This window comes from Podarcis gaigeae (genome assembly GCF_964106915.1).
Source record: "Podarcis gaigeae genome assembly, chromosome: 8".
Lineage (NCBI taxonomy): Eukaryota > Metazoa > Chordata > Lepidosauria > Squamata > Lacertidae > Podarcis > Podarcis gaigeae.
Genome location: NC_139684.1, coordinates 66,657,841 through 66,684,968, shown reverse-complemented (window position 1 = coordinate 66,684,968; position 27,128 = coordinate 66,657,841).

The window sequence follows — 27,128 nt, the reverse complement described above, 5'->3', positions numbered from 1 at the left end:
TAAAGCACTTTCTCATTAAAATGTAAACAAAACTTTCTCCTCCATCCCTCAGGTTTGCATAAAAAAAACCAAAAACCCAAGAAATTTTCCTCCCACATAATGGTCTCACAACCAAAATTCCCCCTCTGGGGCAGTGTGCAATACATTTTGCCACCTGAGGCAAAGGAAGAGATGACACCCTCCCCCATTCTAGGTTCAGAGGTCAACTGGTTTGACATTTTAAACTTACTTTAGTATTGTTGACAAGGCACTGCAGTTTCAGGATGGGCAAGACATGTCATCCAGCCCAGCCAGCTCTGCCCTCCCACAGAGGGGAATTCCCAATTGCGCTTAAGATGAAAGTTAGCTTGGTGTAATAATTAGAGGGTTGGACCTGGGAGGTCAGGATTCAAATCCCCATGAATGGGCAAGAGAAGAGACTCGTGTTCACCACCTTGAGCTCCTTGGCAGAAAAGTGGAATATAAACAATAATAAAAATAAAAATAACTCAGCACCTACTTCCTCACTCTGCCTAATGACAGGGCCGGCTCTAATCTTCTCATTGAAGCTGCTATTAGAGAAGGTCCTGCTGGTGCCAATGTGTGGCTTGCATTCTCAGGGCAAACAGTAGCCTTGGCAGGCTTATGATGGAAGAGGAAGTGGGCGAACCTCTCCTACCCACATGCTGTGGTCCTGATCCTGATCTTCCTCCCCCCCCACTCCCTACATACCATTGCGTTTGGAGGTTGTCGCTTCTTTTAAAGGGAGATGTGTTTTGCATCATGTGTAGCCAGGGCTTTAGCTGTCCTTTCAACACTGGAGGAAAAGCAAGCACAAGCCATTCATCTTTCTCTTGTCAAGTCGGCTACACTGAACATGCATGATCAACACTGTCTTCCTGTACATTTTGGAGCATCTTGTGTGTGTGTGTTCAGGGGCGCCGACTTATAAAAAATATTGGGGGGGCCCATACCGGGGTCCTGCCCCGGGAAGTTTTCTAAATTTTAGATGAAAATTAGTGAGTTTTAAAGTTTTTTTAAAGTATTTTAGAGTCATATGATCAACATTAGAACCCCGAAAACTCGACTCTCTATAACTCCACACTCCGGGAAACTCGACAAGCCTGAAACACTTTTTGGCTTTGAAAAAAGAAACAAAACATAAACACACACAGTATTTTCGTAAAAAGCTAATTTAATTTACAGTAACAATTATGCTTATAGACTATTACAGAGCAGTGAATATATAGCTCTGAAAAGACTGAAATGATATTTAAATAAATCCTAAACTATCATTAAAAGAATAAAACATAAAATATTGCTGTCGCACAGTAACAGCACTTTGATTAATAAGTGAAATAGCTAATTTAAGCTTACTTTGAATAAGGCTGAGGGTTCATTAAATAAAAATAATATCTCAAAGTTAATGCTTTAATACAGTTAATAAAGTTAATACAGTATGCCTAATACTGTATGTAAATACTGTAATACTGTATGTAAATAACGGGCTTTAATTGGGTCTTACACCCTAAAAATATTTAAGTATTTGAAAATAACTAATACAGTACTATAGTAATATAGAAATACAGTACTAAACTAGTACTAATATTTCAAAACTGAAAATTTAACATTCTGTATGTATTTAATTCTCTATTTTATAAAGATTTTTAATATCTGACAGTGAGTTTGGAGTAGCCCAATGCAAAAATCCCGAGGATCCATGTGGATCCATGCTTTGTAACCACGTTTTTGCACCACTGTGACCCTAGGCAACAGTGGGTGCGTGATTTTTTTGGTGCAAGGTGTAGCCATGGACATGCTATGTGATCTGATGGTGAATTTGGGGTGACCCAATGCAAAGATCCTGAGGATCCATGTGGATCCGTGCTTTGTAACCACGTTTTTGCACCACTGTGACCCTAGGCAACAGTGGGTGCGTGATTTTTTTGGTGCAAGATGTAGCCATGGACATGCTATGTGATCTGATGGTGAATTTGGGGTGACCCAATGCAAAAATCCTGAGGATCCATGTGGATCCGTGCTTTGTAAGCACGTTTTTGCACCACTGTGACCCTAGGCAACAGTGGGTGCGTGATTTTTTTGGTGCAAGATGTAGCCATGAACATGCTATGTGATCTGATGGTGAATTTGGGGTGACCCAATGCAAAAATCCTGAGGATCCATGTGGATCCGTGCTTTGTAACCACGTTTTTGCACCATTGTGGCCCCAGGCCACAGTGGGTGCGTGATTTTTTTTGGTGCAGGCTGTAGCCATGGACATGCTATGTTATCTGATGGTGAATTTGGGGTGACCCAGTGCAAAGATCCTGTGGATCCATGCTTTGTAACCACGTTTTTGCACCATTGCAGCCCCAGGCAACAGTGGGTGCGTGATTTTTTTGGTACAGACTGTAGCCATGGACATGTAATGTGATCTGATGGTGAATTTGGGGTGACCCAATGCAAAAATCCTGAGGATCCATGTGGATCCATGCTTTGTCACCACGTTTTAAATGGGGAGGGAAGGAAAAACACAGAAGGGACAAGAAGCACAAGAGGGGTGTGCGGAGAAGCAGCTGGCTAAGAATGCAGGGGAGGAGTTTAACGGGGTGGGGGGGAGGAAAGGAAGGCAAAAGTCCCCCCCCCAAGCCAGCCCTCTCTCTATCTCTCCCACCTACAGATAGGTAGCCGTGTTGGTCTGCCATAGTCAAAACAAAAATTTTTTTCCTTCCAGTAGCACCTGCATGTTTTTCGGCTGCCTGCGAGTCCACGGAGAGGAGGAGGTGGTGGGCTGGAGCCTGCACGCAGTGTGACTAGGAAAGAATTAGAAGGAAAGACTCAATCCTTTCCTTAACCCTCTGCTTGCCAGGAGGGCAGGGGATTCCCTGCTCTTTGTTGAGTTTGAGCAAACGCAGCAACAGAAGCGGGTGGGCAATAAGACCCTGAGGCAGAATGCAGGAAAGCAGCAGCTTCCGCCTTCCCTCCGCCCGACCACCCGATCTTAATTTTGCCTGATTTTTGCCCCTGCGCTCCGGCTCCAGGGACCACACATTCGCTCAATAACATGCACAGACATTTTCCCTTACTTTTTAGGAGAAAAAATCTGCGTGTTATAGAGCGAAATTTACGGTAATAATTTTCTTAAATTATTGGGGGGGGCAGAGCCCCCCCAAACGAATTTTTGAGGGGGCTCGGCCCCCCTCAGGCCCCATGGAGTCGGCGCCTATGTGTGTGTTTGTGGGGAAACGAACAGCATCAGTGCCCATTCAACAAGTGGTGGGATCTATCGGCAAGTATATCCATGTTTGCAAATGTATTGTCTTGCATGACAGAGACAAATTGCGCATCCCAGATGCAAAATGGGCTACCAATGCAATTTTTTAAAAGGTATCTTAGATGTCATCTAGTCCACTCCCCTTTCAATAAATTATCTGTACAGTGGTACCTCGGGTTAAGTACTTAATTCGTTCCAGAGGTCCGTACTTAACCTGAAACTGTTCTTAACCTGAAGCACCACTTTAGCTAATGGGGCCTCCTGCTGCTGCTGCCGTGCCACCGGAGCACAATTTCTGTTCTCATCCTGAAGCAAAGTTCTTAACCTGAAGCATTATTTCTGGGTTAGCGGAGTCTGTAACCTGAAGCGCATGTAACCTGAAGCGTATGTAACCCGAGGTACCACTGTACTGCAGAACACAACTACAGCATCTCTGACCAATGGCCACCAACCCTTTGCTTGAATGCCTCCAGCAAATGAGAGCCCACTAGCTCCCAAGGAAACCTGTTCTTATCAGAAGGGTTGTCATGTGGGAAACAAGAGCAGACTTGTTCTCTGTTGCCCTAGAGGGCAAGGCAGGGATCAATAGACTGGCACTGCAGGGTGGAAGATTTTGGCAGAGTATGAGGAGACCCCTCCTAGTGATGCAAGCTGCTCTTTCAGTGGAGCAACTGAAGGAGAACAAACGGCCGCCTGCCAAGGATGCTGAGGTTGCCCCCTAAACTACAGCTGTGACGGTCAGCAGTAGTTAGGACTTGATGACCTCTAAGGCACCTTCATGTTCCGTGATTCTGTAAACAGTTTCCCCCAGCCCAGCTGCTTTTTAACAAAAAAACATCATGTTGTGGATCCCAAGGAGAAAGCCGCAAGGCTGGAGGCAGGTCAAAGGTTGCTAGACCATGGATAGCTCCCAGTGAGCAACTTGCTCCAAAGAAAGTTGGGAGCAGACTGGGCCTTTTAAGTGCGTCTCCAGTCTAGCTCCTCCACACACCTTTTCTAGAGAACTGCAGAGCCTTAAAGGCCCAACCCCCTGGCCTGAAGTCAGACACTCTTCCTCCGCCCCACAGCCTCCCTCCTGGTGCTCTCCCTGCAACAACAATCTGATAATGGGCAGTAGGAGGCACCTGGTTCCTCAGGGGAAGGTGCTCGTGAGGGTCAGGGCTCTGGTCCCATAGGCCCTGGTGGTCTAGGAGGTTCCTCTGGGTGATCCTGTCCAACAGACTCAGGTGCAATGGTCTCCATCTTTTCTGCACTTAGCTGTGAGCCATGAACCTGACCTGGTGACCCTCCAGTCTACAACTCCATGCCTGATTAATAATAATAATAAATTTTATTTATACCCAGCCCTCCCCAGCCAAGACCAGACTCAGGGCGGCTAACACCCGATATAACAACAAATTGATTGAAATACAACTTAAAAACAAGATTAAAATACAACATTAAAATATAGCCTCATTTCAATGGAAACTCAAATCAAAAACTTTTTTGGGGATGAAAACATCAAGTCTTCACCAAGGCTAACTTTCCAGACTGGTCCTACATGGGCCAGAAAAAAGCCAGGGAAGTCCCCAAATAGGAGTTCCATCACAAGAGGGGAAAGGAAAAAAGAAGAGGGGGAGGGAATCAAATTGATTCTGAGCCAAAGGCCAGGCGGAACAACTCTGTCTTACAGGCTCTGTGGAAAGAAATCAAATCCTGCAGGGCCCTGGTCTCATGAGGCTAAGCGTTCCACCAGGCCAGTGTTGAGAAGGTCCTGGCTCTGGTTGAGGCTAATCTAACTTCCTTAGGGCCCGGGACCTCTAAGGTGTTGCTATTTATGGACCTTAAGGTCCTCCGTGGGGCATACCAGGAGAGGCGGTCCCATAGGTACGAGGATCCTAGGCCGTGAAGATTCAGGGATCACGACAACAGCAGACTGGAGATCATAGGTCGCTGTCATATCGTCTAGTTTGGCCATGAGGAATGCCTTGTTGTGAATATCTTATGCTCTATATCGCCCTGCGTATTGCCTACCACATCAGCAGCGTCAAAAATGATCTTCAGGCCAGTCTGCACAGGGTTTTGTTTTGTTTATATTTTAAATTGCTGTTCTGGAGGGATCTTGATTTACAAAGTTCCAGTTCCTTTGACTCACGGTAATTAAGAGTGATAAACCTGCAGGTGTATAATTGAATTAGCATATGCAAATGAGAAATGGTTGGTGGGGAGGCTTCTGTTCTGGGGCAAGGTCAGGCCCTGTCAAAGAGGCGTTGCATTGGCAGGTGTGCTGGCTCACAGGAAGTGGCCCATCTTGATGAATCATCAGCCCCAGAGGGTTTCTATCTTGCTCTCCGAGCTTTTCCCCGCCGCCTTCAGTTTGCATGCAAAACATCGCAAAAGTTCATGGCAGGCCCTGGAGCATGAGGACTGGTCCTGGGGCGTGTTCTGAAGTCACGGTGAAGCCACAAACTTGCTGCAGCGAAGCTGATCTGGTTGAGGCTTGGTGGGAGACTACCTTGGGCCATTGCAGTTTCTGGAAGATAGGAAGCTGCCTTATATTGAGTCAGACTGTTGGGCCGTCTAACACAGTATTGTCTAGGCTGATGGGCAACAGCTCTCCAGGGCGTTCCCAGCCCTACCTGGAGATGCTGAGGAATGAACCCGGGAGCCTTTGCATCCAAACCAGATGGCATGTCCCAGTTCTAAGGGATCTCCCCCTTCACAGTGCAACAGCTATACCCAGTCACCCAATTAATCAAATATTTAATTAATATTTTTATTTCCAGCGTTTCTTACCCAAAAAGCCCAGGCTGGGTTACCAAAATGAAAATGCTGTGCAAAGTAATACAATCGTTTGCAGCACCCAAGTGACCTCCCCGGGCAGTGTATATGGAGGTCCTGGGCTGCCCAGATGGCAAAACCCGGTCTCTCAGCTTCACTGATGTGGGCCAAAGGAAATCAGAGCAATACATTTGGCACCAGCTTGGCTGCAGGAGTTGCCAGAAGGAGGCGTACAAGGTGCCATCCGACCATTTAAGGACTCCCCTCTGGATTTGTGTAGGGTTTATTCGTTAACATTTTCTTCTCCCCAAAATGTGGAACAACAATGAAAGTATAATAACTTTGTTGTGTCTGTTTTATATTTTCATCATTGGTTTATTTTTTGTAAATCACTTTGAGACTTTTTTATGGGGGAGTTGCAATCAAGTAGTATATCTATATCTATTGATAAAACGAAAATAAATTAGGCCCTATATAACACTACACATTCTTTCCCTCAAAGAATTCTGGGCAGTGTAGCTTGCCAATCACAGAGCTAACAATTCCTAGTAACCCTTAATAAACTACAGTCCTTTTGGTCATCAAGAGAGGGGATGTTCCCCCACCCACCCCATTGCATTGCCGGGCCTAGAAAAACTGCACCATTCTTGATTCCTGCTTTTTAGGCAACCGCTGAAGCACAGAAGCCCCATCCTTCTTGGAGGGGGGGGGGAAAGGCAAAAGCATAAATGCCTAATGGCAAGCTTTGCTCCTGGGCTGTACAAAAGGAACAGCTTGCCCCCACCCCACCCCCGGGGCAACAACAGCAACATAGATCCTCCCTTCTGATTCCCCGTCTGCTTTGTGCGCAGGCCTGCTGCCTCAGGCCACTGGACCTGAAGGAGGACTTGGGGTTGGTGGGGAAATCGAATACAAAGAACTGAAAGTAGCAAATTGGCAACTCAGCGCTTTCCCAAGGGAGAAGCAGCCAGCCCACATTCCCTTCCTCTGCCTGCACTTTCCCTTTCAAGGTTCTCAGGGTAATTAGTACTTTGCTAATGACACACCTTTCAAGCGCTTGCCCAGGTGCGAGGAAATGATTGCTCACTCCGCTGCCTGGGCCTTGTCCCCACAAGCCGAGGGGGGAGCAGGTTCCTTGCCTTTCAGAGCAGGGGTTGACGGGCTGTCATGCAAGCTGCTTTCTGGCGATTCCACCACCATGCACAAAGGCACACAGAGAGCTACTTTCTTCGTGCACTGAACACCCATGTGTGATCAAGGCTAAAAGTCCTTTTTTTCTCTGTGCAGGGATGCCTCAGGTACACTGTCTGCCATGGGGAAAAGAGGGGGTGAAGGGGGAGGGTCACCTGAGTAGAGTGCGTGCAGGTAAACTCATTCGTGACTGTTCACACATGACGTTCAACTAATGTTGGGCAAACTCCCACAGTGTCCCCTTCAATCTGTGGTAGGCAGCACTTATTGGAACTACTAGAGTAAAAGCCAGGTGGCCAATAGGAGGTGGAACCAGAGCCTATGACAGGTAAAGTAGTTGTGTGCGCTAGATATTTAGAACGCTATTAGACACAAAGTGTGAAGTTGGAAGAAAATTGTGCTATTGGAAAGCTGATAATGTGCAGTTTGACAAATGAGGTGGGGGAATTAGACATGTTAAGTTATGTGCTTATTAAGCACTTAAATGACAGGTGGTGTCTGGGACAGGATGTACACATATTAATATGCGACCCCCAAGCTCAGGAAGTTTTAAATGTTTGATGTTTTACTATGTTTTTATATATGCTATAAGCTGCCCAGAGTGGCTGGGGAAACCCAGTCAGATAGGTGGGGTATAAATAATAAAATTGTTGTTGTTGTTGTTGGGCAAAACACACTCAGTTCTCATATTTAAAACATACCACTGAAATCATATTAAAACACCTTTTTTTCTTTTTGGTGAGAACTTCCTCTTCTTCATCTTCACCCCCAGGCAGGTAACACTTCATCACATCCCAATAAAAACCCTTAAACTATTTCTTTTCTCTATGTGTGTTTCTCTTAGTTACTGAACTAAGGCAGGTGCAGAAATGAATCATTGCTGTATAGTAGGTTTCCTGTGGAGAAACCTCCATTGATGCAGGGGGTAGACAAACTACATAGACTGAAAAGACACAAGACACACATTTTAAATATATGATCCCCCCAAAAAATATATATCCTGGGAGTTGTAGTTTCCCCATAACAGTGCAACAGTTCTCAGTGCCTTTTACAAACTACAGTTCACAGGATTATCGGGGGGGGGGGGATAGGAATAATGTGCTTTAAATGTGTGCTGGATGTGCTTAAACTGTATGGTGTGGATCTGCCCATACAGTCAAAATGGTGGGTCCCAATTGAGAATCAGCGTTGTAAACAATTGCTTTATTTCTCTTCAAGGCATGCTGCCCATCGTAGGAGACAGACAGGTCCTCCCAGGCCACTTCTAGTTATCCAGTTTGTCCAAATGTCTGACTGCACTGGACTGTATCGTCGACTTTCCACTAGAGGCCTCCCTAATAACAGCATTTGGAATTTGGGAACCTTTGCTCCACAGGGAGCAGGAAAGAACACAGTGTGGGTAATCAGCTTCCATTGACATGCTGAGGATCTGGGGCAGCACAGTGAAATCTAAAGAAGATCCAAGGGGAGGTTATCCAGACCACCTGCCTGATTTCAACCGATGTGGAGAAGTTTTACTTTGCTTACACATGCAATTGCAGCATTTTGTACAAGGTTTCCTGGGACTGCTGTCAGTGAAATGTTATGTTTACGAATGTGCTTCAGAGGTCACATTCATACCCTACATTTAAAGCACTGTGATACCACTTTAAATATTCGTGGCTTCCCCCAAAGAATTCTGGGAGCTGTAGTTTGTTCAGGGGGATGTGAGTTGTTATGATGCCCCTATTTCCCTCACAGAGCTACAGTTCTCAAGAGTGGTTTAACCATCAACCCTTCTGAGAAGGGAACAGAGACCTCCTCACAACGCTCAGCCCCACTAACAAACTGTTGCTGCCGGCATCCGTCTGTCTTGGGAGATAATGGAAGAATGGGAGGAAAGTCAGACCGTTGGAGAGTTACAGCGCCTGCTGTGGCTGTAGAGACCAATCTAGGAAAGACATGTTTTGTTGCAGCTGGGGCAGATGACGGTGTGTGGTTGTGCTGCTGTAGATGCACCACGGCCAGTGGCGTAGCGTGGGGGGTGCAGGGGGGGCCGGCCGCAACATCTGGGGGTTAGGGTTAGGGGGCGCAAATCCACGGGTTAGGGGGCGCAAATCCATGGGTTAGGGGACGCAAATTACTTGCCTTGCCCCGGGTGCTGACAACCCACGCTACGCCACTGACCATGGCATTACTTCTCTCTGCGCTCCTCCCAAATGTCATTCCTCCTCTGGCCGCTGCTGTGTTTACATGACCTGACTGATTGTCTTCAGGCACTGTGGTCATCTGCAAAGGATTCCCACATGGTGTGGTTGAGGTAGCCAGCCTTCATGAAACATTTGCAGACATCTCTGTAATGCAGAGTTGGTCTACCAACGGGCCTGGTGATGCCTGAAGCCAGCTCCCTTGGGGATCCTGCCATCTACCATTCTGTGGACATGGCCAAATCAGCATAGATGTCTCTGAGACAGCATTGCGGACATGCTGGGAATGTGAAATTGGGAGAGCACATCTTTGTTTGAGACTTTGTCCTGCCATGCGATGCCCAATATCTTCCTGACGCGGCACATGTGGAAGGTGTTGAGGGGTCAGTCCTGGCTTGCCTCTCCGAAAGGAGAGCATGGAGCTAACAACCAATAACAAGATGAAGGTCTAACAGGAATGCATGTTGAACACACTGCTTTATGGTAGTGAATTGTGGGCAATTTATACCCTAACAAACGACAACTCCTAGGATTTTTGCAGGGAAGGCAAACAGCAGTTGCTGTGTCATTGGATTTCCTGAGATTTAAAAAATTGTTATTATTGTTACATATACTCAGTGCTTTTTTGGGGGGGGGTATCCAGGGGTACGCATACCCCTAAACATTTTGTGAATCTTTGTACTTTCGTCCATTTACTGTATTTATTTTTCCTGATTTGAACTATAACATGGTGATTTTCTTGAGTCAAAATGGGAGTACCTCTAAACATTTTTTTAGGGGGAAAAAGCACTGCATATACAGTTGTACCTTGGATCCTGAACACCTTGCAAGTCGAAAGTTTTGGCTCCTGAACGCCGCAAACCCGGAAGTGGGTGTTCCAGTTCTTTGGAGCCCGAATGCCTGATGCGACTTCTGTGCTTTCTCATTGGCTGCAGGAACTTCCTGCAGCCAATCGGAAGCCATGCCTTGGTTTCCAAATGTTTTGGAAGTCGAACGGACTTCCGGAATGGATTCCGTTCAACTTCCGCGGTACTGCTGTACTGCCTTATGAACCTACAGATAATATAAATCAGATAATATAATTTCATAGCTAAGCTGTAAGACAAGCAACTGAATAATGATGATCCATAACTGCTCACTTATACCACTGGTTTCCGTGTGGATGCCTGACTTGCCCAGTGACCTATGTCTAGGCAAGCTCAAACAGCTGCGTGATTCAGTATGACACTGGCTTTCATTCCGGTTCCAGCTTTAATGCCAAACAGTTATATGTATATTCTTGTGACGGACATCCCCTTCTTTGCTCTGAAATACCTTGTCTTGGGTGGGGGGAAGTGTCTTTAAAAAGCCTCTAGTTGAGGCTTGCTCTTTCTCCAGCCATCCGCCCAGTGCTTTGGATTGGGGCAGGAGATTGTTTGCAGACTGAGCAGGGCACAGCCCCCTTTCGAAGGGTGACATTCCAGCGGGAGCCTTTGGCTGTCTTTGATATGGGTTCCAGATGGCAGAACAGACTTGCTGGAGTCAGGCGGATGCCAAAGTGTTACAGTCAGTTGAGCTGCTCTCTTCCAGGTGGAAGTTCTCAAACTCCCCTTGCCCTTAAATAAACCTTTCCTAAGCTGCTTTGCAAAATTGCAAGCTATCAGTTTGGATTGTTGTCAAACAAAAGACTTTATCACCCACTCCCCAGTGTGTCGATGTGGGCTATTTGTAGGAAGATGTGGGTCCCCAGCAGCAACTAGAGTAAAGGGTTTGCCACACCTGATCTCTCTTTTTCCATTTGGCTGCAGGGAGAATGCAAGAATTCTCTCTCTCTCTCTCTCTCTCTCTCTCTCTCCCTCTCCCTCCCTCCCTCCCTCCCTCCCTCTCCCTCTCCCTCTCTTCTACAAGGAACTCTGCATGTGCTCTGAAACCCAAGGCACTATTGAAGCCTCCTCTAACAGAGGAACAGATGGGACTGCAGGGCCTCTCCATCAGCTGCACAGAGAAACCAGAAACTTTTGGCTCTCCTTCTCCTTGAACTATTTCCAATCCAGCTGCTCATGATAAGAACTTTGTACCAAAAACTGATGTCTGAATTTGCTTCCCCCACCAAAAAACCCCCACAACCCTCCATACACATTGCCTTTTTATTTATTTTATTGAGAAAAGAAGTAGAAATGATTCGATAAAATAAATAAAATATCCAAGCAGTGTAATGAAATGATACAAAAGAATGATCTGTAATATGCAGATAAAATCAGCAAATGTTAAACAAATACCGAATAGGCTTGCTGAAATAAAGCAATTGTTAAAGGCAGGTTTCTACAATGGCAGAGAGAAGGTGAAAGGAAAACTTATTTCTTTTTGTGATGTGTGTCTTCATCTGAGTCCATATTTTAGTCAGCAGCCCATGCACACTGAGGTCTTGGTTTGTTTGTCTTCTACCCAGTCCACACACAAACTGGACCTATTGCCAATTTTATTAAATATTTTCTTGTTTTACAGAAGTTGTGTAATGTCTCTCGTATTTTTCTATGGAACATTTTTACAAATCAGTTTCATTTGTTGAGATATTGGGGGGGGGGGGGAATGACCTCAGAAAGTGCTTTCCCCTCCCCTGCAAACTTTGTTCTGTTCTAAAAAAAAGAAGAAAAGTCCATGCAGGTTCGTTCTGCATCCTTTGCAGCACTGGAATTGACCTAAATGGGCTACTAAAGCCACTTCCGGGCCTGCCCCAGGAGGTGGGGTTGCGGGCCCCAGCCCCCGCGAGAGTAGGGGAATCCCCGTCGGGCCCCCCCCCCCAGCCAGCCAATCAGCTGGTCGGCGGGGGGGCGTGGCTTGCCCTATTTATGGCCGGCGTGGAGGGGGCTCGCCCTCTTTTCGCCGGCTCGCCCCCACGTTTTTCCCACCCTCCCTCCCTTTAAGTAGGTTTAGGTTTAGGCACGCCTTTGACATTGCTATGGACTTCGGTCTGTCGCCGCAAGGGGCATGGTAGGAATTTTTCCCAATTGGCAATTTCGGGCCTTTTGGTTTTTCGCCTACCTCGTAGCAACTCGTCACAACTTCTCGGCATTGGCGGTAGGCATTGGTATGAAGGGGTTAAGACGATGTGGGGGGGGAGGAACGCCATCACCTCCCCCCAGTGAGCGAAGGGTGGTCCGTTAAAGGACCCCGGGGGGCGTGGCCCTGTCCGAAGCCTATGGAGGTGTGGGCCAAAGGCACGCCCCAGAGCGGTGACCCGGGGGAGCTCCTAGTCGACGTGCCTCGCGGGAGTCTCCCCCGATATAAGGTTAACCCTTCCCCGTGTCTCCAGCAAATGGGCTGGAGCCGGATAGCCGTTAGGACCAATGCCTATGCCAATGCCTCTCATTCCTGAATTCAATAAAGTTGTGGCCTAATTCGCCCAATTAACCTTACATACAGTGTCTTGTGTCTTTATTTATCCTGGTGGGGCGGGAACTCGCCACGCAATGGTCCATTGCTCCCTGGCACCATGGGTTCAATGACCCCATTGGCTGAGAGAAACCCAAAACTTATTCCTGTTGTCCCAGGGCAAATGATCAGGGTGATTTCCTTGTCGCCTCATTAAAAGCACCATTTCTCCTTAGGCTCATCAGCATAAGAGTGCGTGAAGAGGGGATGGGCTGTGTGATGCCGGCTGGTCCATTGAGGCAAATGAGACACTATCCCACTGCCAACTCCAAGCCCACCTCCCTTCTTACTTGCACCCAGCCCAGTGGGTGACACTGCTTGGCATCTCCCACCTTCATAGGCCAGATGCTCGCTCGGCTAGTTTGGAAAGCAGCATGGCCACAATCTCTACCTATCCTGGTCATTTCTCGGGAAATGCTGAATTTTCAAAAGAGCATCTCTATTGAATTCTTAAATAAAATCTATAAACATATTAAAATAATAAAGCAGACAAGGACAAACATAGACTGGGTGTGCACCAACAAACTCTGACATGACCATGAAAGCAAGAGAGTTGGAAATCGTTTTACATAGTCAAGTATAAAAATTAGCAGCACTATATAAGCCTCGTGAGCTGATTTAATCTCAGCAACTGTATTTTTAAGCGAATTTTTTGGTGGCAGGTGGAAGAATCTGAACTGGTGGTTGGGTCAACTTAGTTATAGGACAGTATCCATTGGTGTGACTTCCCCTAAGCAACTGGTGTGTCCATAAGCAGGGCCGTAGCTAGGGGGTGCCAAGGTGGGCCCCCACCAGGGGCGCAGGCAATTAAAGGTAAAGGTAAAGGTACCCCTGCCCGTACGGGCCAGTCTTGACACACTCTGGGGTTGTGCGCCCATCTCGCTCTAGAGGCCAGGGGCCAGCGCTGTCCGGAGACACTTCCGGGTCACGTGGCCAGCGTGACATCGCTGCTCTGGCGAGCCAGAGCCACACACGGAAACGCCGTTTACCTTCCCGCTGGTAAGCGGTCCCTATTTATCTACTTGCACCCGGAGGTGCTTTTGAACTGCTAGGTTGGCAGGCGCTGGGACCGAGCAGCGGGAGCGCACCCCGCCGCAGGGATTCGAACCGCCGACCTTTCGATCGGCAAGTCCTAGGCGCTGAGGCTTTAACCCACAGCGCCACCTGCGCAGGCAATTGGGGGGGTGCAAAATCAGCTAAAAATATGTCCATAATATAAATATCACTTATTACCTCATAAGAAAGCTTTTTAATAGAGGGTGAATTGAATGGGTGGAGGGGTTGGAGGAGAGGTGGAAAGAAGAGCTAATTTTCCGTGGCTAGGGGGCGCAATCTGGACGATTCTGCTAGGGGAGCAATATCCCCCAACTACGGTTCTGTCCGTCCGTCTCCCCTGCAACACTGACTTTTCCACTACAGCCCCAAACTTTGTTCCGCCAACCTATGAAAGAAAATCGCATATGGTATCTCCAATGATGCACATTTTCTAATTGGGTTGCTCCTAACTGGAAAAGAAGAAGAATTAATTGCTTGTCAGTTATATTCTGCAAAAGGAACTTCTGCATTTTGAAATGTCGGGGTTGCCCTTGTAGAGCTCAACAGGGAGAAGGGAGGAGGGCAAACAACAGAAATAGGCTCTGCCTGTCATTGGCTCTGGCTCCACCTACTGCTGGTCTCCCTGCTTTTGCCCCACTGGGCCCAACAAGCACCGACCACCACTTTCTCTCCGTGTGTGTGGAAATCATCATCATCATCATCAAACCTTTTATTGGCATCACATCCAAACATCCAAAACAAATCAATACAGAATTACCACTTCCCCAGCGGCACAAAACATTTGCTAAAAGAAAGGAGGCAGAGCAGTCTATCATCACATCTCTAGGTCTCCAGGGAGATCAGACGTCTGCAGTGTATTTCGACGACAAAAAACCAAATAGAGATATTTAGCCACTAACTTGGTGAGCTCCTGATCATTCCCCAGTAATAGAAAATGTATGACCTCCGACTCTGGTTTCCATTTGGGGATACAGAGTTGATCTAGAAATTGCTGACGGAGATCAGCATATAGTTTGCAACTGAGAACCATATGTGTAAGGGTTTCCACCAGGTGGTCTTCACATGGGCAAGTTCTTTCTCCTTCCACCCTGCCTGAGAACCTTCCCCAAAGGAGATTTGATGGATTTGAATTAAACCTAGCCAGCAAAAATGCCCTTCTTTCTTGAGGGTTAAGCAGAAATTCAAGGTAATTGTGGTTAGTTTCATGTGCCCAAGAAAGTTGAAAATAAAGAGGGGAACATGTTTTCTCCGCTGCTACTGTTAGTTCTTGGCGTTCGATATATCCCATGTGTGGAAATGGCTAATAATGGACGCTGCCTGTCCTGTATGACCATTTGATCTGAAATGTCACCTAAGCTGCTGACCTCACACAAGAAGATCCCATCCAGACCTAGGGTCAACCCAAGAAATTTGACTGCCTGAGCATGGAGCAACAAAACAACAGGCCCTCAATGGTACAGAGTACCCAGGGATGATCAAGTTATTCTGACAGCTGAGGCAGAAAACCCCCCAAATCCCTCTTCCCCTTCCTGGCAGTAAATAGATGATGACAGCAACAAATTAAAATAGCCAATAGTTCCCTACCCTTTTGTGACACCAGGCAGCTGCCTCGCCTTGTCTAATGATAGGACCGGAACTGCACAGGCCCTCAGGTTCCTGCCATTGCATTCTGATTCAAACGTCACCTCTGCACGGGTGGAGGATTGTGGCATACTCCTGATATTCTGCTTTCCGCCTGAGTATCCAATTCAGGGTTGTTCATAGAGCAGGAGAGGAGATCCTCAGGCCTGGGAGTCAAATGCGGTTTCCAAGCCTCTCTGTACACCCCTCTGAATGTTCCATAGGCAACATATGCTTCCCAGGCCACCCTCCACACTGGACTGACTCCATGTCCCCCTCAGGTGCTTTTGCCTGGCTGGAACATGTCCTTGTATAGAACAGGAGTGAGGAAAGCTTTTTCACTTGGCCACATTCTCTCCTGTGCAACCTTCCAAGGTCCACATGGACATTGGCAAAAGCAAGTGGAGTGATGAATGCAAATTTAATCTTTGTATGTAGGCTAGTTTCTATGCATACTTGCACATGTCCTCCCTAGCTTCCAGCCAGAGAAGCATTATCAAAGTTTAAGGACACATTCCAGCCAGGTACAACCGCTCAGTACTGGCCAGTAGGGGTACTGGATCAGATGGGCCAGTAGGGGTGTGTGGCCAGAGGTGTAGCCTGAGGAGAGTCTCAAGGGAGACTTGGAAGTAGATGGCTGAGAAATTTGATTTGGGTTTCATTGAAAGCCAAATCTATCAAATCTGCACTTGCAGAAATAATGTAGGAACTGGGACACAGCTATCTGTCAAAATTTGCACTTGCCTGAATTTTGTGGTGCAGTTCTCCAACCAAATATAGTTTACAAAACTGCATCTATTGGGGAAACGTCTGCATAAAAATGAATGTTTTCATAAAAACAATATTACACAAATGCTTTCTTTTAGGGGAGATTCCTTGCAAAAAAAAAAAGTGTACATGAGTCAAGACTGCATACAGAAGTGTGTTTATTAGAAGAGATTGCATTAAAAAAATTGTGAATTGCTGCTGAAATGTAGAGAAATGCATTTAACTTTGGAAAAATATGACACTAAGAGGACCGAAATTCAAAGGTATTTCCATTGCTACTTGCAGGGAGGCAGGTGCAGTGTGAGATAATTGTGCGTGCATTCACTCCTGTTTAAAGTGGCACCGTCCACTCAACCACTTCATGATTCTACCACTGCACAGACTTGGGTCCAGCTCTATGAGCAGATCAACACTATCATTTTCTCTCTCACAGAGCTACAATTCCCAGCATCCTTAGCAAACTACCATCTCCAGGATTCGGGGGGGGGGGGGAGTCATGTGCTTGAAATGCATGGTGTGACTCTGCCCTGCCTGCTACTGCAAAGAACTACTTCTCAGGGTCTCAGCCACCAGTTTGCATCTGCCAGAAGGCTTCTGCAGCTAGTACAGGGTCCTCCAGTGAAGCCACAGCTGCACCGTCTCAGGTCTAGATTAAACTCTGATGGCACTTCTGCATTTTTTTTCCATCTTCCTCTTCCTCTGTTGTAGAGCATCACAGGTGCAAAGCAGTGAAGGGTAGCGACGGAGATGCAGGTTGTAGCTGTTAAAAGGCACAGGCTGCTGAATTCTTTTGCAGGGCCACAGATAGTGGCCTCAGCAGCAATCTGTAGAGCAAGACTGATTTGCATTGGCCGAGGCTCTTCCCCATGGCTGTTACAGCTACAAGGCAGTCACACCTCTAGCAATGAGCCACAGATGTTCTATGCCAAGGGCCTAACATGGATCATATCCCCCATGCCTGTGGCACCATGCGCCATTGCTTTCATTTGTGCATGCTGTGTGTGGTTGCACAGTCGCATCTCAGCTCTGCCTCATGCTACTGTTCAAGCTCCTCTTCACATGGTATAGGGAGGTGGCTGGTGTTGCAGCCCATGCAAATGAGCCAGGCACCCCATGCTGTCACCCATTGTAAAGAGGCAAGGCTATAAATAGGTCCATAGGTCAGGTCAGGAGCATCCCAGACCCTGAGGCCACTGTAGAGGCAGCCTTGGGAGGGCAGATCCAGCCTTCAAGGAGCTCAAACCTCCAATAGCCCACACCTGAGACCTAAGGGAGGCCCCATGTGATGTCATGGAGATGGGCCCTGGAGATGGAGGCTAATTGGGAGAAGGGAGGAGGGCAGACAGCCTCAGAGTGTCTATGCTATTATTTTCAGCCGGCTCCTGCTGGGCTAAAGCCTGCAAGCTGTGTGCACAGTCTTCCTCCTCCTCCTCCTCCTCCTCCTCCTCCTCCTCCTCTTCTTCTTCTTCTTCTTCTTCTTCTTCTTCTTCTTCTTCTTCTTCTTCTTCTTCCCACCTGGAGATTCAAGCCACCTGGAGAGGACCAGGCAAACCGGGAGACTTCAGGTCAGACCTGGAAGTCTGGCAAACCTAACAACTATCAATGACTATATAAAGGCTATATGCTACCTCCAGACAGGGCCGGTCCACTCATGAGGCAAGTTGAGGCAACTGCCATGGTTAGCAGGATCCACAGGGTCAGCAGATCTGGCCTCCAATGAATGAATGACCTGCTGCTGCTGCCATGATGGCAGTGACAGCTTCTGTGAGTTCCTTGTAGGCTGGATCTGCCCTCCCAAGGCTGGATCTGCCTCTTGGAGAATAAGAGGCACTGCTGGTCTCCTCCCAACCTGGTTCTCCATGTAGATATTTATTCCCTTCTTGTTTCTAATGTAAACAGGGTGCCAACTTGAATAAAATGTTGAGAGAGGCACTGTCACAGTTCAAGGAGACATTCCCAGCCAGGAAAAAACTCTTGAGGAGAGTGCAGAATTCCAATGGGGAAAGAGAGAGGTCTGGGGCCCCCCAGTCTTTCTGTCTGTCTGTCTGTCTGTCTGTCTGTCTGTCTGTCTCTCTTTCTCTTTCTCTCTCTCCCCATTACTGTATATGATTGCAATAAATGAATGATAGCATCTGCCACCTGCACTCCACAAAAGTACCAAATGGTATAGATCACATGAAAATAGTTCACATATACATAAAGCTCTAGGGGTTTGGATCTGCACTGCAAGAGGATGGAGGCAATAGCAAAACCCCCACGCACATGCAGACGCAGATTACCTTCACCTGCCACCTGTTCTTGGGTGGATGGAAAACTATATTTCAGGAAGGAAATTGTGTCACAGAGGCCAGCATCATCTGCACCTCTCTCAGAGCATGCGCCGGAGGTCTCCTTACAGCCTTGGAGAGGCTGTCAAGAATCAAGAGAGGATGGGGTTTCAGCACCTTGAATGGTGGTTCGGAAGAGGAAGCCTGGGCAGGTGTCAGGGCTTGCAAAAGGGGCTTCCTGCTCTCTTGCGTTTGGCCCTTTGACGGATCACTGGAAGGAAAGGAAGCAGTTCCTGAGGAATCGTTATCAAAGCAGCACATATGTTGGATGGGAGAGAGATTGCTTGCCCCCCACTCTGTGCCGCTGCCTCAGAGCTTGCAAATCCCATGCCCTGCCAAGCGAGCTATGGGGAGCAGATGGCCGTGGCCTGTGCATGGGGTGGCAATGCAGCCCACAGGGGTCTGTTTCCAGGAAGGGGGCAGAGGTGAGAAAAGTGTCAACTGACAACACTTCCTTTTCTAAACTGCAATTTTAAAAACTCAGAATGTGGTGGTCTCATAGAGAGCATAAGACCTAAGAGCAGCTCGGCTGGATCAGGCCAAAGGCCCATTTAGTCCAGTATCCTGGTATTGCAGTGGTGGGCCAGAAGCCTATGGGATGCCTAGAAGCAGGACCTCAAATACCTGGATATCAGCTTATCTTGGTGACTTCTCATCTTTTAAGTTGTTTCCTTCCTCCAAACGAAATGGTCTCAAAATAGATCCCAACACAGAAAGGGAACACAGCAGTGGTGAGCAAACAGTAATCCATTAAAAAGTGTTGTTGGGTTCTGAGATGGATGGGGAAGCAATGGACCCACACATGTTGTCGGACTGCAACTCCCATCATCTCAGACAATTGGTCATAATGGCTGGGTCTGATGGGAAATGGTGCACAACAGCATCTGAAGACACCAAATTGGCTGCTCCTACTTTAAACCTTCAGGTCTGGGCATTTGAATCTTGAACATGTGGAAGTAGGCCTTCATCTGTCAGAGACAAGGAACTTGTGGCCTTCTAGATATTGTTGGACTATGACTCTCATCATCCCTGGCCACTGGCTATGTTAGCTGTGGCTGATGGGTATTGGGGTCCAACATCATCTAGAGCAATGTTTCCCAACCTTGGGTCTCCAGCTGTTTTTGGACTACAACTCCCATCATCCCTAGCTAGCAAGACCAGTGGTCAGGGATGATGGGAATTGTAGCCTGAAAACAGCTGGAGACTGAAGGTTGGGAAACACTGATCTAGAGGACCGAAGGTTGAGGAAGGTTGCTTTATGGTATGGGGAGATGGTTAGCTGTGGTCCTCTGGAAGTTGCTCATCATCCCCAACCGTTGGCCATGCTGGTTGGGGCAGCTGGGAGTGGAAGTTCAACAATATCTTGTTCCTCATCCTAAAAGATAGAAGAGTTGGTGCAAACGACTATTCTTGGGCAGAATATTCAACAAACGACACATCACACCCAAAGAAAGGTCCTATCTCTGGTCATCACCAAGAGCCCCAGAATCAGCCCTCTCCTCAGCATCTCCAAACAAGGGTGGGGAAGACTTCTGTCTCAAAAACCTGGAGAGCTGGTCAGTAGACAATACTGAGCTGGTCAGTTCAATTGCCTGAGTTGAATTTCACTGGAGGTTCTGAGAAAGGAGGTGCCCACAATGTGTTTAGAGACTCCCATTCTCTGAGGGCTAGTTTTACATTAATACAGTAGGCCTGCTTTTAGATTTATCCAGAACAAGGCAGGCCTCCTTTATTTGAACAATCAGGTTTCATTTCTTGAGTCCGGAGTGTTGGGACTGGATCATCATCCTTTGATGTAGACCAGAGGTTCTAAAAGTGTGTTTTCTGGGCTACTGGTGGTCTCCAAGTTCCATTCACATGGTTTAGGGAAAGTTTGAGGAACTGCCGTGAAGATCTGTACTTGGTCCTGTACTTGATTTGTTTTGTTTGATGATGGAGAATGAGGTTGTTTGGACCAGGGCAGAATGATCAAACAGCTTAACAAAACCCTGGTATAGGGCCAATTATTGCCCTACCATGACATTGGGGCGGTCTCCTCATCCCCTCCACAAATATACCAGTCAAAATGGCTATACTCAGCTGCTTGGCTTACAGTTCGTGAATTTCATAACACAGTGCTTGATACCAGTCATTGTAGCAACAGGTGCTATTTCATCATTATTCATCAATCACATTTGAAGGACAAGACTGTGCTTAAACATTATGTATATTATTTAATTATATATAGATGGGACACAGGTGGCGCTGTGGTCTAAACCACAGAGCCTAAGGCTTGCTGATCAGAAGGTCGGCAGTTCAAATCCCCACAACGGTGTGAGCTCCCGTTGTTTGGTCCCTGCTCCTGCCAACCTAGCAGTTCGAAAGCACATCAAGTGCAAGTAGATAAATAGGTACCACTCCAGTGGGAAGGTAAACGGCATTTCCATGCACTGCTCTGGCTCACCAGAAGTGGCTTAGTCATGCTGGCCACATGACCCGGAAGCTGTACGCCGGCTCCCTTGGCCAGTAAAGCGAGATGAGCGCCGCAACCCCAGAGTTGTCCACAACTGGAACTTAGATATATAGTGATTTGTGAAACATTTTTTAATTACCAAGTGGTCAGTTGAGACCCCAAGAATTATTATTATTTTCTTAAGGTTTCAGAACCAGTGAGTGTATGATAGAATTTGTCAGTTCTTGGTATGAGCTTTCGCGTGCATGCACACTTCTTCAGATACACTGAAACAGAAGTTTCCAGACCCTTCTATATAGTGAGAAGGTGGGGAGGGGTATTACTCAGAAGGGTGGTGGGAATGGGTGATGGGCAGATAGCTGTGATGAGCCTGTTGACGACTCTTAACGACTGCAATAGGTCTTACAGGAAGAAGCAAGGGGTGAAAAGGTGAAAAATGGCTTTGTCATGTATAATGAGATAAGAATCCAAGGTCTTTGTTCAGGCCAGGTTTCTCCATGGTTTTAAATTTGGTGATAAAAACTTAAAAGTTAGTCTTTAAGGTGCTACTGGAAGGAATTTTTTTTGTTTTGACTATGGCAGACCAACACGGCTACCTATCTGTAACTGATAGAATTTGGTTAGTCTCTCCTGGTAGACTTGATATGGCATGGTAGACTTAACACCTGAATTGGTGAATTAGAAGGTAAAAGTTGGACCTTATACCTCAATTTTGTTCAAGAGCAACAATCTGCATGGACACTCGCATTTTAATATATTTTTCAGTGAACTGTGACACTCACTTTTCCTGGTTCTGTACTTTCTTATAGTTGCTTATATTTGTGAACTGCTTTGAACACATATGAATTTCTGGGAAGTGCAGTATACCAGCAAACTGGTTACCTGTCTGCAATTGCCAGCCCCTTTTTATTCCTTTGGGGCTCAAGCAGAAGAACATCCTGTTTGGCTTTTGCACTTTGGATGAGTAAAACTGTGGCTTCTGCACTTTCTCAAAATGTGCGAAGCTTCCGCTCTGATCACTTCTGGACACTGCTTTGGTGCAAGCCATGGGCAGGAAACCAGGAGGCAACTACGTGCAGATGAGAGTGGAAACAAAAATAGTTCTTTTGAGATGGCTTGTGCCTCCTATCTAAAAATAAAAGTAGGTTATTAGAAGCTGATAAAGACTGAGATAAAGCTGGCACATTCTACAACCAGGGCTGCAAGATATGCAAAGCTAGCATTTGAGTGATGCTTGTGCCGTATCCTGAGTGCTAGAGGTGGGCAGAGCAGAGAGGCAAAGGGGAGAGTCCCCATACATATTGATTCATATTGCCGAAAACTAATGTGTGGGATGTGGGGAAGTTGTGCCTGCCCAAACATTCCACCTTTGATCTTCAGGGCAATGGCTTACAGCACAATCCCAACCATGTCTCCTCAGAAGTAAGTCCCCTTTAATAGGGAGCTTACTCCCAGGTAGTGGGGTAAGGATAGGGTTGCAAGGCCTCCAGGGCTGAGCTAAAGTCTCCAGGTTTGCCTTGCCCACTTCAGGTGACAGGGAGAGGGGCTGAATCTCCTGGTGAGCTAGAATGCCTTTTATAAAAACACTTAAAAAATAATAATAGGAGGCCATACATGCAGCTTGCAGCTTTCAAGCTTCAGCCCAGCACAGCCAGCTGCAAATTATTGCATAGATTCTCTGAGGGAGTCTGCCCGCCTCCTCTCTCCCAATTAACCTCCATCTCCAGGGCTCAGTAGTGAGCCCTAGGGAGTCACGTAGGAAGTCATCTATTTGTATGTTAAAATAAAATTTTAAAAAACCCTTTTTAAATAAAGCACCTTAGCTCTGCCCCCCTGAATTGTTTGGGGGATAGATTTGTGGTGCAATGGGTGACCTCTAGAGCATCACAAGGCAAATAGGCCTGATCCGAGGGATGCAGATTGGGACCACAGGGCAGATCGGAGCAGCAGGAGACAATGATGGAGCAACAGCTACCACAGGAGATACAGAAGCTGGAGGGAAGATCTCGTGATCCAGCAGCTACTTGGAATAATCTCCACAGGCTGTTAAGGGATGCTGATAGGCTGAAGGGGGCCACCTCTAAAGACAGTGGTTATGCCTTACATCCCGTGATTGCTCTGGCTTGACCGTTTCCAACACAATTGCATGTTTCTTTCAAGGGGCCACAGGACAGAGAGCATTGTGTGCCCTGCGTGTGCTGCCTTGCTCAAGCTGGAAACAGAGCAATTGGGATAGGATTTAATCCCTTTCTTTAAAAATTAACATTCTCCTTATTTATCTGGGTCAAATACCTCAACTACTTGAAAGCTGCCTGATCTCTTTAATTCTCCCTGGAATGTAATACTTCCCCCTTCCTCTCTCTCTTAAAAAAACACCCCACTATGTATTAGCTACGCTTTTGTTTCTTTTTAAATTGGTTGAACTAAGTCTGATGTTGGTACCCAGTACCTGCAACTGCCAGGCTCCAAGTGCCCCGGCAAGGTTCAGTGGTGGCAATACCTGCCTTGAGCTTTCCCAGCAGAAGTCAAAGGTCTCCACAAGGCTTCAGCTTGCCTGGCCTGCTCTGAATGCCACATTAAACCATGGTTTGAAGAAACCCTAGTGGGTAAACCATGGCTTAGCATGACATCTGAATCCAGCACAGTGCCTTAGCTATGGTTTGTGAAAACAAACCATGGTTTGCTGTTGGTTTCCTGGCCTTAACTGCAGCTTAGCAATACGTGCAAATGCAGGCACCCTCTTAACTGTGGTTTAAATGTGGCTTGTTTCATCACCGTGCCCAAATCAGCAGCTGGGGGGAAACGAAGCCACTATGGTTTAACGTGGCATGCAAACTGGTGCATTTCAAGAGGTGCCCATTCTTCAAAGCAATAATCACCCATTGGAATGAGTGCAATTGACAAGCGCTTCACTTTGGCTGCATTGTTCCTTAAGAGACCAGCTGCCAGAGAAAGAGAACACTTTTTCCACCACGGTCTGCCTGTAGAAAGCACAGGTATGTCCCACAACCAGCTGCCCATTGTTCTAATCTCTGTTAAAATCGAAAGACATTCTCCTCTGAGTGCTCGCTGCCCACACAGGTGCGTGTTTGTGGTCTAGAGTAGCAAAGCACGAAGAGGGAGCAGTCAGCTAGATCTAGTCAAGAGGTTCCCTGTTGCCACGGACACCAGCTCTCCTCTTTTGAGAGATCCCTGTCCTTCAGAGCTCTGCCATAACTTTAAAAAGGAGAAAAGTAGCGACGGCAGTCAGTTACAGTATCGATGGTGCTTATATGTTTGTGCTTGATTGTGGCTGATATCCTCAGAAGCTGCAGAAACCAAACCCATAAGCAGCCCTCCAAGCCAGTGTTATGAGTTTGGGCAGGGATGTGAGTCTGGATGATACCCTGGCTCACCTTCCAAACCTGGAATCCGGTATGTGGAACAGAATCTATAGGAGTTCCTTTGTTATGGCGGTGGTTTTGGCTGGCATCACATTTTCCAAATCCAAAGAAGTTGCTCTGTGCCATAGAACAAACACACCCTCCCCTAGCAGTACAAGAGCAGCTGGGGAAACCCAACCCGATGGGTGTGGTATTATTATTATTATTATTATTATTATTATTATTATTATTATGGCAGTGGTGCATGAGTGAGCTGGAAGCGGGATGGAAGCTGGAGACACAGAGACATGTTTGCTCTGTGCTGGACATTGAGGACTCCCCTGAAAACGTAAGGGGAAGTAAGATCTACGGGGGCGCTAATGCTGTGATCCCCTCCCTCCAATGCTCTGGTTGTATATATGTGCAAATAAATCCATATATGCTCAAGTCACCAGAGCCTCCACTGACCTTCATCCCAAGGAAACCAAACTCTGGCTAACGTGCTTGGGACCCCCAAAGTCTCTCACCACTCAGGGATTGGGGCGGCATGTAGCAATAGAACAGCATCACTGCATTCATACACAGCAAAAAGGCTTCTGTCTCATTGAGGTAGTCCTGCAGGGATAAGGAGCCTCTTGCCTTCCAGGTGTAGCTAGGCTCCTGGCCCTTGGTCCTGATGGCTGGTTCTGGTGCCAGCTGGAGTCCAACAACATGGTTGTATTTATTACATTTTAATACCCCCTTTATCTTCTAAGGACCTCAAGGTGGTGCACATGGTTTTCCTCCTCCCCTATTTCATCCTCACAACAACCCTGTGAGGTAGGTTAGGCCAAGACAGGGTTTCCCAAATTTGGGTCTCCAGCTGTTTCTGGACTACAATACCCATCATCCCTGACCACTGGTCCTGCTATCTTGAATGCACTCTAAATGTATGGTGTGGATCAAGCTGAAGATGGGCTCCCATCAACAATGCACCCAGATGCTCTTATAGGCATCACAACAACAACAACAACAACAACATTAGAAGTGGAGGGAGAGCAGGAGACTGACTGCCTGCAAAACACTGGGAGCTTGATTCCCCCCCACCCTCTGCACTGACCACCCCCTAACAATGCCCCTGATCTCTTTGCCTGCAGCCTCTGTGTGAGGTCGCTGCTGCTGCCGCCGCGGCTGGCTTTTGAATCGGTGGTTGCTGGTCCCCGAGAGAGGATATCGTAGGAGGGAGGGAGGGGACAGCGAATTCTGCTGTGCCTGCTGCCACTCAGTCGGTTACTTTCTTCTGAGTCACCCATGGGCCAGCACCTGTGCGTGACCTCAGGCGAAGATCTGGAAATAGACTAGCTGAGGCTAACAGGCAAACACCTGCAGGGCGCTTGGTATTTTCTCACTCTGCTGACACCAAAACCAATTAAAGAAAAATAGAAAAATAGAGGACTCTTTTCCCCTCCGCTCCCCCTCTCCCTTTGCAGCAAAATCCATCTCCTGTCTTTGACCTTATCCACCCAACTGCATTCTCAGGTACAGTCGGGGAGATCTGGGCCTGTAGAGCCACAGGCACGGGGACAGTCTCTTTGCATCCCCTTTGTATGTATTCTCTGGAAGCTATCAGGGCACCACACAGAAGACTAGTCTCTTCTCTTCTCACAACAGTCCTGTGAGGTAGCACAGCCTGAACGATAGCAAGCTTCATGGTGGAGCAGGGATTTCGACCTCAGTCTCCCCAGTCCAAGTCTAACACACCGTTCCCTAACAACTAGTTTTACTAGTAAGGCCATTTTGAAGAAGGATGGCAGGCTGCGTAACCCCACTTGGTAAGTTCCCTTGGCCAGAACTACTGTGTTCCCTACACACACACAAACACACACACTTTTCCTCTGAGTTGGCTGCTGCATGGACCAATTGGCATAATTCAAGGGCAATATTTGGCCTTGGGCCTGCCATTTGCTAAACCTTACACTATGACACACCGAGTGTCTTATTTTCAGACATTGGCACTTTTGCTCATTTCTCTCACCTGCTTGGGTAGGTGTGGTACGTGCCTTTGGCACAATCAAATGCACCTTCACAACCCACTTCTAAGAAAGAGGATAAGTAGCAATGTTGCACTACAGCGCTTTTGTGCAACAAATCTTCTCCCCCCCCCCCCAGCAAATTGACTTTTTTGCGGTAAGAAAAATGATGGAGGAAAATGTCGAGTAGCTACCACCGGAACGCGACATTACATAACCTCCGTGCAAATTTTGTGCAAACAAATCAGGATTGGGGCTTAATAGGTCATCTGGGAGGGACTAAATGCAATGTTATTGCATTATTTGAACGGGGGGGCTACTTATATGCTTCTTGCGACATTCTGCATAAAGGCAGGGTAGAAATTAAATGAACAGACAGTTCTTTACCTGTGTTCCAGGCTCTCTCTCTCTTTCTAATTATCTGTTTCTGCACAGCTGGTACTTCATCTACAGCTCTATTTATTATCTTTATATTTTGAAGTTTTGGAACAGGCTTTATCCAAAGTACATTAGGGTGTGGGAAGAATCTTCAAGGTCTGCACTTACACAAAGCACACACACACCCCGCCCCCGCTGCTTTACACACACACACACACACACACACACACACACACACACACACGGTCTAGAACTGTACTGGCAAAGAAATCTGAATTCCTTATAGAGAAGGCAATATTTTCATATCTCTATTTATTTACAGTTTTTCTATATTGCTTTTCAGGCAGATTTCACC